General features: G+C 33.8%; 1 protein-coding gene across 2 annotated transcripts in view; it reads left to right on the plus strand.

Annotated features, from left to right (window-relative positions):
• Positions 1-2,818: 2,818 nt before the first annotated feature.
• kst (spectrin beta chain, non-erythrocytic 5 kst) overlaps positions 2,819-13,241 on the plus strand; it is a 593,342-nt gene continuing 582,919 nt past the window's right edge. For both annotated transcript variants that reach the window (XM_090376665.1, XM_090376667.1), the window contains exon 1: positions 2,819-3,037. The gene's annotated coding sequence lies outside the window, so the exon portion shown is untranslated. The remainder of the gene's footprint in view (positions 3,038-13,241) is intronic.

Consider the following 13,241-nt stretch of genomic DNA (forward strand, 5'->3'; position numbering starts at 1 on the left):
TGATTTTTTTGCCTTGAAATAGCTGAATATAGGCTTCATATCTTTTGTCTCAAAGACTCTTCTTTCAACGAAGCCCAAGTATTTGTCGTAGTCCTGTTTTAATGTCTTCTTAAGGAATGGTAAAAAAAATTGTAACGGTCTAGACGGAATTCTTCTGTTACTAAGGAAGAAGATTCAACACACTCTCGTGAACTTTCTTGCATTGATTGGGAGAATATCCAGTTAATTTCAAAACATGTTTTATTTTCCCAATACATACAAGCACACAAGGCTCTAATGTTGAATCATCGACCAGTAACACTATTGATCAATTTATTTCAAAATAAACAACAACACGGTTTTAGATTCCGCGGTTTTACACTGACAAACCAGTTGTTTTTCTTCAGAAGTTTTCATGCTTTGGATTCCTGCCTGCATGGACACAATATGTACAGACCCCTCACGAGCTTTCGACTTTGTGAATCACCAGTTCTTTTACATAAACATGATTTTGAAATGGATAGAACCTTACGTTGGAAATAGAATGTATTTCGTTGTTGTTGTTTGGTTTTTAAGAGCATTAGCAATTAAGGCCATATTGCTCCGGGGATATGCGGTGGTCATTCCCTGACCTTTCCGCATCTTCCGTATTTGGTGGTTACGTACGGGCTCGAACCCCGGTCTAATCAAGAAGCGTATGCTACGCACTGCTGCTCCTTCCCACCTGGCTACGGAGGCGCCTTACTGTATTTCGTATGCGTCAATGGAGTATGTTCCATTTTCCCTTTGAGTTGGTGTAGGTGTGCCCCAAAGATCGTCTCTTCGTCCCCTGCTCTTTTTCATATTAATGATGATTTATTATTATCTACAAAATGTGAATGAATGTGAGTGTATAAGCATATGCGGGCGATCCCAAGTTTTTTTAAAAAAAGCTTATAATCTTATGATGATAATATTGGCCAGTTTTATAGATAGTTAAAGAAAATAATGTGAAAGTTAACATTTCCAAATATAATATAACATAATGACTTTCGTGATCCAGATCTCAGATCGATTTTATACAAATATATCGATTCCTGGATTCGAGAACCTGAACGATTTAGATAACAACTAATGTTCTAATATATATTCATGTGAACATGTGAACATGTGAACTCTATAGCAAAACGTTGTAATCAAGCATTTAGTACTCTGAGATGTTTCATATATTCCACTTCACTCTATAGAATACTTAACGTAGCTTTGGTTCTAACTTGTCTTGGAATATGTTTCGATTGTGCAGTCATCCCATTCTACACCGCAAAACGCAACAGTTAAAAAAATCCTTCTGTGAAAATGTTTATACAATACCCGGGCCCCTCAATTCTTCCTGGAAGAGGCCTTTACATCGCATTTTTAAATAATTAAATTCATTTTTACTAATCGGAAGCAATCTACAAACTTAAAACAATAAGCGTTTTTATTTAATTAATTTTTATTGATTTATTATATGTTAGAATTGACTTGTTGCTTTTTAGTCTTCACATCTACATGTGGACACGCACGCACGCACACACAAACACATATTCAAAAACAAGGGAGTCCCGTCATGTACTTTGAACTTGGGTTCGCGTTAGCTCTCGACTTCCCTGCCAATTCATTTCCATGTTCTGTTTAAAGACACCCAAACACACTATTTGCAATCAATTTTAAGAATATTCTAGATTTAGTCCATTATCAAGAATGCTTAAACTCATTAATGATTTAAACCTAGATCCCTTATAAATTTAACGTTTATATAAAGTTTTTATAAAGTTATAAAAATGCGATAAGTCAAGTTTAATCAAGTTTATTTTGACTGTTGTTTACATAGCTTAATTCTATTACTCTGTAAATCGAAATGTTAATAACATAACTACTATTTAGTTCAAGGTTCAGCATTTTATATTTCATTATTTCAATTTCACTTTTATATCAAAGTTTACAATATAGAATTTGCTTATTTATCCCTGTTTTTTATGATAATCAATAAAGAATACTTCACTACCTTGTGAAGGTAGTGCAATACCTGGATATGCTAAGCCCATACTCACCAGATATAAGCCCCTGGGGTTACCAGATGTGAGCCCTTGGGGTTCATATACTAGTTTGCTAAAATGAGATCAAATTAAAAGCTTATTACTATACTGGGAATAGAGTTTGGGATTAAATAAATTAACCACTGAATATTTAAATTCAACTTTATTTATTTATTAATTTTTATAAATTGTGCTAACAGTTTATGCAAAAATGATAACGAATTTTCTCGACAAATGCGAACTGTACAATTTGAAGTCGGCGCTGTAGAGATTAAAGCCTTCGATTTTAGGCGCCATCTATCGCCAAATGGTGAAAGTAGTTGTAATATATCGGCTTGTAATATAAAGCAGTTATATGAAAAATATTTATATTACAGAATTAATATAGAAATTCATGTTATTAAAAATACTGTAAATATTTTGCTTTTATGTTGCATACAAACTAATGTTGTACTTATTATACAAATAATCTTATAAAACTACTCCGGACAACGTAGTGCTATCGCGCTTTTGATTTATCTTTAACTTTTCCCGCAACGCCAGAAAAAAATTAATAAGAATATTTTAAATTTCGTTTTCAAATAAAATATTAATAAGAATATTTGCAAGGCTCTTTAACTTCAAACATGCATCTTTATATTGGTATTTGTGCTTTAGCATTTTATTTAATGAATTCCACGCATGAGGCGCTACAATCGCCAACACCTGCGGCACACGGTGATACCCGCCTCTCGACGCTCATTCAGGTTGTAAAAGTTGTGTTTGAGAACCCCTATGCTAGTTTTGTTTAGTATGAATTAGGCGTGCAAAATATTAATTTGGAGATACAAGAATTTTGATTCGCTTTTTTTTTCACATTCTACTTGGTTTCTAATTTTTGTTTCGAAGGCTCTTTGGTACAAAGTTAAGGTTAAAGTGCATTCGTTTTCATTTCGTCCGATCCGGAGGATGCGTGGCAAGTAACGAAGCGACGTCAAGAACCGCAGGCCGTATCTAGACAGGTAAGTTTATATTCGGACAGTGACGATTAAGCGGTCAGGGTAGATAAGAGATGGCTACGTCTAAAGTAACTGGAAGCTCAGCAACACTGTAGCATTTTGAACAACACCATTCACACGTGATGTGTACGGGAGGGAGTGTTATGTGCGGTAGTTATCCCAGTGTTGTTTATTTTAACTTTATCGATATGAATTGCATTTGTGTGTAAGAAAATGGCTCGACTTGTATGCTCGCTAGATGGTATAAATCAGAAACACGGTGGTTAATGGAAGTCAATTAACTCCAGATTATGGGTACACCTCCGGAGGAAGTGGCTTCTTTTGCTTGAATCCGTCCCGAATTACTGGCGTAACTAACCTAACCTTTTTTCCACTAGCCAAAAATGAAAGTCTATTAAAAAACCCACAATTTTTTTTTTTTTTTTTTTGCTTGAATCCGTCCGAATTTGGTCATGCCTGCAACGCGGTGACAAGGTATACCCATAATCTCGAGTCAGTCTGGAAGGCCAATGACGTATAAATTAATATTTCGAAACTTCTTAGTACTGTAGCTGAAACTGTATAAAAAGAAAAGTTAAAACAACTCAAATTATTCATAATAAATCCATAAGCGAAATTATATTGAAATTTCGTTTTCGATAGCAAACCGAAGTATGTTGCTGAAAACATGTATTTTTATAGGACATTAATATGTAATAAATTGATATTCGTGAAATGATGTTTGAAGTATATAATTGGCTGCATTTTTGTTTATTGAATTTCAGGGGTCAAGTGCTAAACCAGCAAACATTATGTGGTATTCTTTGAGTAGTTACTAATAAATTAAATGATTAGTGTATTAATGCGCACCACGTCAGAGTGGACATTACCAGAGTCCTTTGCAGTCCAAGGACCCTTGAAAATTAAAATATTGCCGTTAGTAAATCAAATTATATAAACTTGTAACCTGTTGAGGTTACAAATTTATAGAATACACTCTACCCTTGTTTGAAAACTGGAGTTTTGGAGAAGCATGGGGCTCTGGTTTCAGTTGATATAAATATATAGTTTAAATCTTGAAAACCTGAATTAATATATTAATGAATTTTAAAAATAAGTTATTTATAAATAAGCAAATAAAATTTCTGTTTAATTCGTAATGGCCACATAAGACAAGAAGTAAAATTTTATTTTTTTGTAAATAGTTCCTGTGTCAGCAGTTAAATTTGAAAACTTGTGACATGTGACCCTATTTTATTTATTTACGATTCGATTTAATCCGATGAATCGAGTTAAACCAGATCCGAAGCACCCAGGAATATGTAATGACATTAACTTCTTCTGCATATAATTAATTTAAAATATATTTTTAGATCAAATAATTTGCTTAATTGAAACGGTTTACATGCTATTAATTACAGTATTTTGATCACCGATTTTTATGCGAATGGGTTTTGTTGATAATTAGATTGGGAAATAGTGTTTGAACTGGAGAATAGCATAATCTTAATTTTTTTTTCGAAATATTTCGCAACAAAATTAGGATTAAATATATATCTTTGTTAAAATTGTATCCAACATATACAAACGTTATACACTAGTTTATATTGGTTCTGACATTCGGAAGCAACTGTTAATCGGCCAAACATTTTTAAACTGCTTTGGGAAGTTGGGCAAACGGTTGACAAAATTCACAGTAGTGGCATTTACCAGCATAAAAGTTTACTAACGTAAATAAAACTAAAGTAATATTACTATAGAAGAGCACTATCGCATAAACATAGGCGCGTTAAAATCAGTTTATGCTGTTAAAAATAATAATAAATAAAATAACTCAGACAGGACATTGTATGCGCCATTAAGTTTGGCTCATGAATAAATTTCAGTTAATGAATCTTCTAAAAGCAGAAACCTCGAGACATTCGGAATAATAATTCCGAATATATTTTGAGGTCATAGGCTTAGCTACAGCCAGGAAAGAATGGACCAATTTCTCCAATCTATCCCATAATAAATACGGATTTAGATTAGTATCCCGTTTTAAGCTATCAAGATTTTTTGCACTGATTTGTTTTTCTTTCCATGCCATACGCAGTTTGCATCCACTGAGGTTGACATTTGTGATACCCTTTTTTTTTTGTCCAATAGAAAGTTGGGAGCCAGAAAGAAGAAATAGAGGATATGCTGAACATAAAAAAATAATAAATATATAGTTAAGAAGAGTTGCTAAGTAGAGGAAACTGTAAACTTAATCTATAATAAGCTGAAGCAAATAAATAATAACTTTGGGACTGATAAACAAGTTTTCCAATATATATGTACATGGATTATAGGAATATTTCTATAGGTTTGTGCATTGGGTTGAAAGTACTTAATTGGCACACTGGAGCCAAAGGCTAAAGGTCAAATACCTCCCTCCTCAAGGGGGCTATAATTGCAAAAAAAAAAAAAAAAAAGTTGTTAGAGAGCTGTAAACTCTTTTCAGTTTAATGAGAAGAATGCACTGTGATCCTTCAATAATTAGTATTCAAATATCAAGCTGTAAAATGCAAAGTATAAGTAAAAAAATAGGCAGGGGAAGGGCTGTCCTAGATAGGGCTATAGCCCCCTTTTATGATTAAAGTGATTTGGATATTTTTTGCTGTTTTATTTATGAATAAATCTTAATGATTCCCTGGAACACTGCTGTAGCCTCCCCCTATCTGCTTTGGCCCTCTCCTTTAGAAAATCTTGGCACTGGAAATTGGCAGTAGGCTTTTTTTTTTCCTTTCAAATTTCTAGAGGTGAACTACATGTAATTGAAATCATAATGCTGTGTATGATAAAAGGCAATGAGTTTGTAGATATATACTATTGTGATCACTCACATAATTTGAGGTCCAGCACTTTTGCTGCATTTATTTTAACCAATTGTTTTTTGGTGAAATATTAAAAATAATAAATTTATCACATAGTGCATTGCAAGTAATGAATTAATTAAAAGTACTTGGAATTTGATACTTTTATGTTGTGAACTGCACACAAATTCATTATACCAAAGTGCAGTTATTTTTAAATAATTATTTTAACTTGATAAATTGGCAGTTTCTCTGGTTAAATGAGGGATCATTCTTCCTTTTCTAAATTTCTCTTTTATGTAAAAATGGCCTAAAGTAATTTTAGAATGTCTCTATTTGTTAGGAATGCTTAGGTGCTTTGAGATGTGGATTTTGCATATATAAAATTTTTTGTAGTTAAAGGAAACAACTCTTGATTAACTTTGCAATAATGTTATACACTTGCATGAAACTTGTATCACAATCCAATTGCCCTCTCTGTTAATATCTGTAATTAGTAGTTCCAGTTTTTCTTGAAAGACCACTGCTATTGAATATTAATGGAACTTTGTAATCTGTTTTTACTGGTATATGCTTGAGAGTTAGAAAAAGAAAAAAGTAGTTTCTCATCAAGAGAAAAAAACTGGATTCTGCACAAAATATTTTTTCTAATTTAAATGTTAATCACCACATTTGGTCAAAATAAAAAAAATATATATATGAAACTTTTAATTAAATTTTCAAAAGCCTTAGTTATGTATGAAAAAAAAATTTTGCTATGAAATGTATTTTGAGAAATTTTTTTTTAAATTAACGAGAAGTGAAGTTTTAGTGTAATAAAAATTTATTAGATTATTTGTGTTCAAGAATTACTTTAATTATATATAGTATATTAAAAATAAATTAGCGTTATGCTTATATATTTAAATAATGCCTCAAATATGATATGCAGCAGTAGAGAGGTAATTATGCATAAATTGTTCAATTTAAAGTTGATTATATAACTTTAGTGTATTTAATTACATAATTTTTAAAAATTATTTTTTATAATGTTTAATTTATTATGAAAAAGTTACCTATCAGCTCTTGTATACTGTTGCGAACACTGGCCTATTACCACAATAGGCGCCTCCGTAGCCAGGTGGGAAGGAGCAGCAGTGCGTAGCACACGCTTCTTGATTAGACCGGGGTTCGAGCCCGTCACCACCAAATACGGAGGATGCGGAAAGGTCATTCAGGGAATGACCACCGCATATCCCGGAGCAATATGGCCTTAGTTGCTAATGCTCCTAAAAACCAAATAACAACAATTACCACAATGATTAAAATTTTTTTTGCAATATTAAGAACTGCACATTTAAGTAAGGTTTTTTTTTTTTTTTTATGCGAAACGTTTGAAATTTTTAAGAGGGAAAATGATATAGGTCAATGTGTTTTTTAGATTTTGGGAACCGTGATGAAATTTTTAAAATTGCACTGCTGTGACAATGAAAATGCTTTGTGTATGCTATTTTGTTAGACGAAAAATTTCAGATACATGCAGTATAGAATAGGGTGGAACCTAGGCATGTTGCCAGTTATAGGTTTTGACTACTACATGACAATTTTCCTTTTTTGCCCTTGGTCATTTTGTATTGTTTATCAAATAACATTGAATATTATTAGAAAATTTTGTGATCATTTCATATTTTATCCACATTTGATACTAGAAGTTCATTTTATCAAAATGAACATCTTACATTTTCAGATTTGCTCAAGATGAATTTTTTTTTTTTTTTTTTTTCTGTCAAAAACCCAACAGAAAACATTGCCTTTCACAATTCTTCCATTTTTTCTTGGATAACGTGTATTGCTCTATTCTAGGACAGGATGTTTATGCATATATTATCATGTAACAAAACATATATATTTTCTGTTCTTTTAAATATGCAAGGATTGTGAAAGTGAAAAGCAGTGGTTTTCTAATATAATTCATTCCCACATATATGAAAAATGATATCTGCAGACTTCTGTTTTTGAATTTAAGTGACATTCCTGTTGCTTGTTTATATACATTGGGAAAGGGTTACAGGAACTTATGAGTAGGGTGCTACCTATCAATTAACAATAGGTTTACTAACCTAAGAACAAGTGCTTGTCACACACAATTGTTTTAACAGTGACTTGGTAAAACATTCATAATCTAACGACAAGCTCATCTTGTGTCTGACAGAGCTTGTAATAGAAGCCAAATTCAAGTTATTATTCAAATTGTTATTTTAATGGTTCCCAAGCTTAGCACTTTTATCTGTATGTGTAGTTGTCTGTAGAAATGTTTGTGTGCTGATTTTCACGTTGTGTGGCTAAGGCCATAATGTGCTGTATATATTGTATATAATTGCGTTTGTTCTGTGGTCAGTTTTTTGTTTGTTTTGTTGGACGAAAATCCCAAGTTTCTGGGAGAAAAAAACCATACTACCTTCACCTGAGAGTGACTAACTCAGCCACATTGTGAAAAGGCCCATAAAAATTCTTCCCATCATTGATGGGATTTGAACTGAGGTCTTTTCCACCTGGTGTGGGGAGGATGGCAATTCTACCAACTGTGCTACCTATGAGGACATGGATTGTCCTGCTGCAATAAAAACAATGTCCATAAAATGCTGCCATTTTTGTAAAACTTGACTACAAATAATGTTCAAGAAATGATTATTTATTTTGTATTTGCAGTTCTGTTGGGTGGACCATTACAATGCAGCATAACACCGTTGAAGTTATGCAAAACAGTCAAGACCTTTACTTTAGCTGGGTTTTGAACAGTTCTGTAGTCGTAAAATTAGCAGAAGATATACTCTATGAATGTTACAAAAAGCAGAGAGTATACTGTGCATATCTGGCTTATTAATCGTATTCCAGGAGTATACAGTGTATACATGTGTTATAAAATATCAAATATAGTACCAATTAGTTAAAAACAGTGGAATAAAGAGAAAAATAAATAAATAACCTGATCATGTATCAACTTTTTTATTTTTATTTTCACTGACATCTGATTTAAATGTATTTTTGCTCTATTTCCCCTTTTTGAACTATAGCTAAATTTATCCACCATTATCTGATGTCAGCTTTTGTTATTTTATTTTACAGGTCACTTCCCTTAAAATATTTCTTTTATGTTTTGTCTATTACTTCCTTTTGGCTTGCTGTGTAACTCATATCTACCTTTTTATATTTATTATAACATGCATATATATTTATATATATACATGGCATATTTACTTACTTTTATATACAGCATATATATTAAAATTTTGATTCTTACGCAATGTAATTATTGCGTAAGAATCAAATTCTAATAAATTTATTTTTTTAATTTTCAGTAAATATTTTAATAATCTTTGTGTTTTTTGGCATCTTTCAAAAACCAGAAGGTATATGCTATGCACCTAAAAAAAAATCCAGAGGGTGTACGGCATATATCTGTGTATACCCTCTACTACAGCCCTGATTTTGGATGGTTTTTTAATGGTCTTATGTTGCTGGCAGGGGTAACACTAGGTAGGGGCTATAACCTTCCCTTATGATTGAAGTAATGAGGATTTTCTTACTATTATGCGATGATTAAAACTTAAGATTACCAAGAAGACTGCTTTAGTCCCCCCCCAAATCCTGGGATCCTCTCTGATTGTAGCCATTTCACTTTGAGCTTATCTGACTGAGTCCTTATTTTAACAAAGGCAGTTGTCCAGTGCAAAAATGCAACTCCTTATCTGTTGTACCATTTATCCTTACAGTTTATGCTGGCATTGGTGCATATCAGTGAGATACTGAGGAACTGGCTAGAAAGAACTTTTAATGAGGTCTCGCACTTTCTAGATGAACTCTTGTGGTTCTAATTGTTATTCTTCCCCACCATGAAGAAAAGACCTTCGATTAAATCCCATTTGGCTGGAAAGAACTTTTAATGGCTTTGACCATGGGCCACTCCAGTCATTGTTGGACAAGAGTTGCATTGTTTTATCTTCCATAAACTCAGTGTTTTGTTCTCTTAAATAAAGCAACTATAGGGGACACAATTTACAGATACAGTATACCAGTGCCTCACGTCCTTAGTTACTTTGATGAGAATTGTTAAATAATTTAATGACTTGGATAAGGGTCGCATGTTTTTTTTCTACTTGAAACATGGATTTTTTTTTTATAACCTGGAAATAGGCAAATCAACCATAAAGTGCATTCAACCATAGAATGCATGCCCAATATATAGATGTATCATGACCTTAGTTGCCTTGGTGCTTCACCCCTTCTTCCAGATGTCCTTCACCATAGCAGAACTGTTTCTGGGCCAATCCCAGCCAGGCAAGTGCATTGTCACCCTCCCGTGTGATTCTAACAGAGAACAAATGTGTTTTGGTTGCTCTCCATTGAAGATGGATAGACTAGAATATATTTCACCATGCACATTGTCATGGCCAGGGCTCAACAATCAATTTAAGGGCTGTGGCACAAATACACTATCCCTCCTATCCCAAATATTGTTTACTGGGAAGTTTTTGCTATCATGAAGCAATTTTCCTGGCCCAAATGCCTTGCCTCACAAAATACCTTGGGAACTGGAAACTGTTACCTTCTCCCCCTTCTATAATTGGGATCTTATCACAGAAAAAAGATGTACTGAAGAAAATGCATTGTCATATCAGTTGCACACAGTGCATTGGAGATATGTGTTGTCTGTTTGGAAACAGTCTATGGATCCATTTCTGTCATAACTGGAGGACCCCACACCTCTTGAGAAAACAAGTAAAAAGTAATGATTTTATGCATGAACAGAGAACATTTTGTTTCTCTGCATCTGTCACATTGCCTATTCATTGTTCCCATCAGTGAATGGCAACAAACATAATATCCAGTGCTTCAGCTACAATGTATGGTATGTGGATAGCCTATTATGGTCCTATGTGATATGTATAAAAAAATAATAATTGCTGGATTTCTGTTGACAAATCATTCCAACAGAGCGAAATGTAAAATTTCATGAAAATCTATCTACTGGGAGTTGAGTTATTACATGCGGATGGACAGACAAATAATAATACTTTAAATAAATATCTGTTAAATAATTTCCTGATTGCCATTTGTCTGATTTTAATGAAATTTGGAAGTTCTCGACAACTCTTTCTAAAAGGTTCACATATAAAATTTCATAAAAATCGATCCACTAGGAGCCGAGTTATTACATGCAGACTGATGGATATACCGAAGACGAATAGGCGCATACATGCTAACTCACTTAAAATGCGCTCCACTGTTTCTAATCACACTAACTTGAGTGTAAAGTGGCTGCTTGCTCATTCAGCATGGCACTGCAGTGCCATGCTGAATGAGCAAGTGAATATTTTAGAGTTTTTTTTTTTTGTAATATATTAATCTGGAAAGCTTCTAATTCATAATAATAATCATAATACGACGACTTAATTTGTTAAAATTATATCGTCCTATGATTACTCTATTATCAGATCACCGAACTTTCGAATATTCGCAAACTAGTAAAATTTCAACAAAAGTTCGAAAGTTTCAGAACTACTGGTATAGAACACAAATGTCGACCGGGCTAGCCGGGTGGGTAAAGTGCCTGCCTGGCAACCCAAAGGTCGCGGGTTCGAATCCCGCCTCGGGTTTGGATCAAAGCACTGCAAAAACCTTGGGAGGTGCACTATGGCCACAGAAGCCGATGCGCCAACAACTACGGAAAAAAAAAAAAAAAAAAAGACCACGAACACTGGCTATTTATTTGCATAAGTGATCTTGACACGTTGTATACAGTGAAGTCGCAGCATCGGTACACTTCCTTATGAGTGTCTTTGTCGCACTGTAACATATCGAGGTGATAGGTGACTCTGCATCTACGGTGGTCCTTGTGGGTAGAATCGCCGTCCTCCCCACACTGGGTGGAAAAGACTCGAGTTCGAGTCCCGTCGACGACGTGAGGAATTTTTATGGGGATTTTTCGCAACGTGGCTGAGTTAGCCGGTCTCAGTCGAGGGTAGCATGGTTTTTTCTCCCGGAAACTCGGATTTTTAGTTCAGCAAACAGAAAATCGACTACAGAACACACGCAATTTACAGACAGTATAGGAGCAATGTGGCCTTAGTTGCTGATGCTCCTAAATCTTTACAATAATAACAACAGCATCTAATGCTTGATATTAACTGTAATACTGTACTTTTAATCGAGCTGTCGTTAAGTTTATTTATTATTATTTTCGGGGAGGGAATTTGCAATTGTAGACAGATGTCATGCTTCGATTCGATTCATGGGTTTCGTCTACTTTTCACAGTTAGTACGCCTACTTGTCACAGTTAGTACGTGCGATATTTCTTTTACGTGCATTGCAATAAGGAAATGGGAAGAAGTTATTCAGTTCGGATTTCGAAGTATACATGTATAATTACCTTTCATGTACATCCACTCAGTTCCTTGGCAGCTCTTGTTGAAGGTTTCATTTTAGCAATACAGAAAATATAAAATAAAAACGAGACTGTGAAAACTAGTAGAAAGAAAACCTTTATAGCTTTATACAACGATGATAACGTTCACTTTTTTAATTTATATAAAAGTAATTTAATTTTTATTGTATAATTTCCTTAAAACGCATTGGTGATCATTTAATTTACAAATACACAGAAGATTCAGATGATGACAATTCATCATCTGAATCTTCTGTGTATTTGTTCTTCTCAAAATACTCTCCCTTGAACTTTACGCACTTTTGCCACCGTCGTACTCACGCATTAAATTCTTCTTGCAGGCCCTTTTTCGAAAGACTGCGAATTGCTTCCGTTGTGGCTCTGCGAGCATCCTCGTGTCGGATGCGAAACGCTTGCCTTTCAGAGCTTTCTTCAGATGTGGAAACAGAAAGAAATCACACGGGGATAAGTTTGGAAATAAGGGGGATGTGGCAGAACCTTGACACAGCAAGTGCTTCTTTTTTAAGTAATACACCTCCCATAGATTAAAGAAGTAGTCCTTAGAACCTACTTAAATAAAGTTCTTGCTATTATGTTAGTAAGACAATAACTAGCTGCCATCGGACTGTCTTGTATATCACTAATAAATCCATTAATACTTTGACTTTAAATGTGCATCGAATTTTATTAAATGTGTTCAGTTTTTAATTTGATTTGTGTGCAGTTTACTAATTTAAATTTTTCAGCGTAAGCTTTTAATAAGTTTATACGATTTTTTTTAGTTAAATTTTTTGAAATTCAGATTTTATTAAAATTCCATGCACGTTCCCATTTAAGAGTCTTGTGATGAAGACTGTGGTTTAACTGTTTTTGTAGCAGCCCCAAATTGGCCTTGTTTTCTTTGACAGGTTGACTTATTTGAATATGCACTCTGCTGGTGATGAAATGGAACCAGTGTAAGCAGGG

The sequence above is a fragment of the Mastigoproctus giganteus genome, chromosome 6, assembly GCF_048544385.1.
Source record: "Mastigoproctus giganteus isolate SK-2022 chromosome 6, ASM4854438v1, whole genome shotgun sequence".
NCBI classification, from domain to species: domain Eukaryota; kingdom Metazoa; phylum Arthropoda; class Arachnida; order Uropygi; family Thelyphonidae; genus Mastigoproctus; species Mastigoproctus giganteus.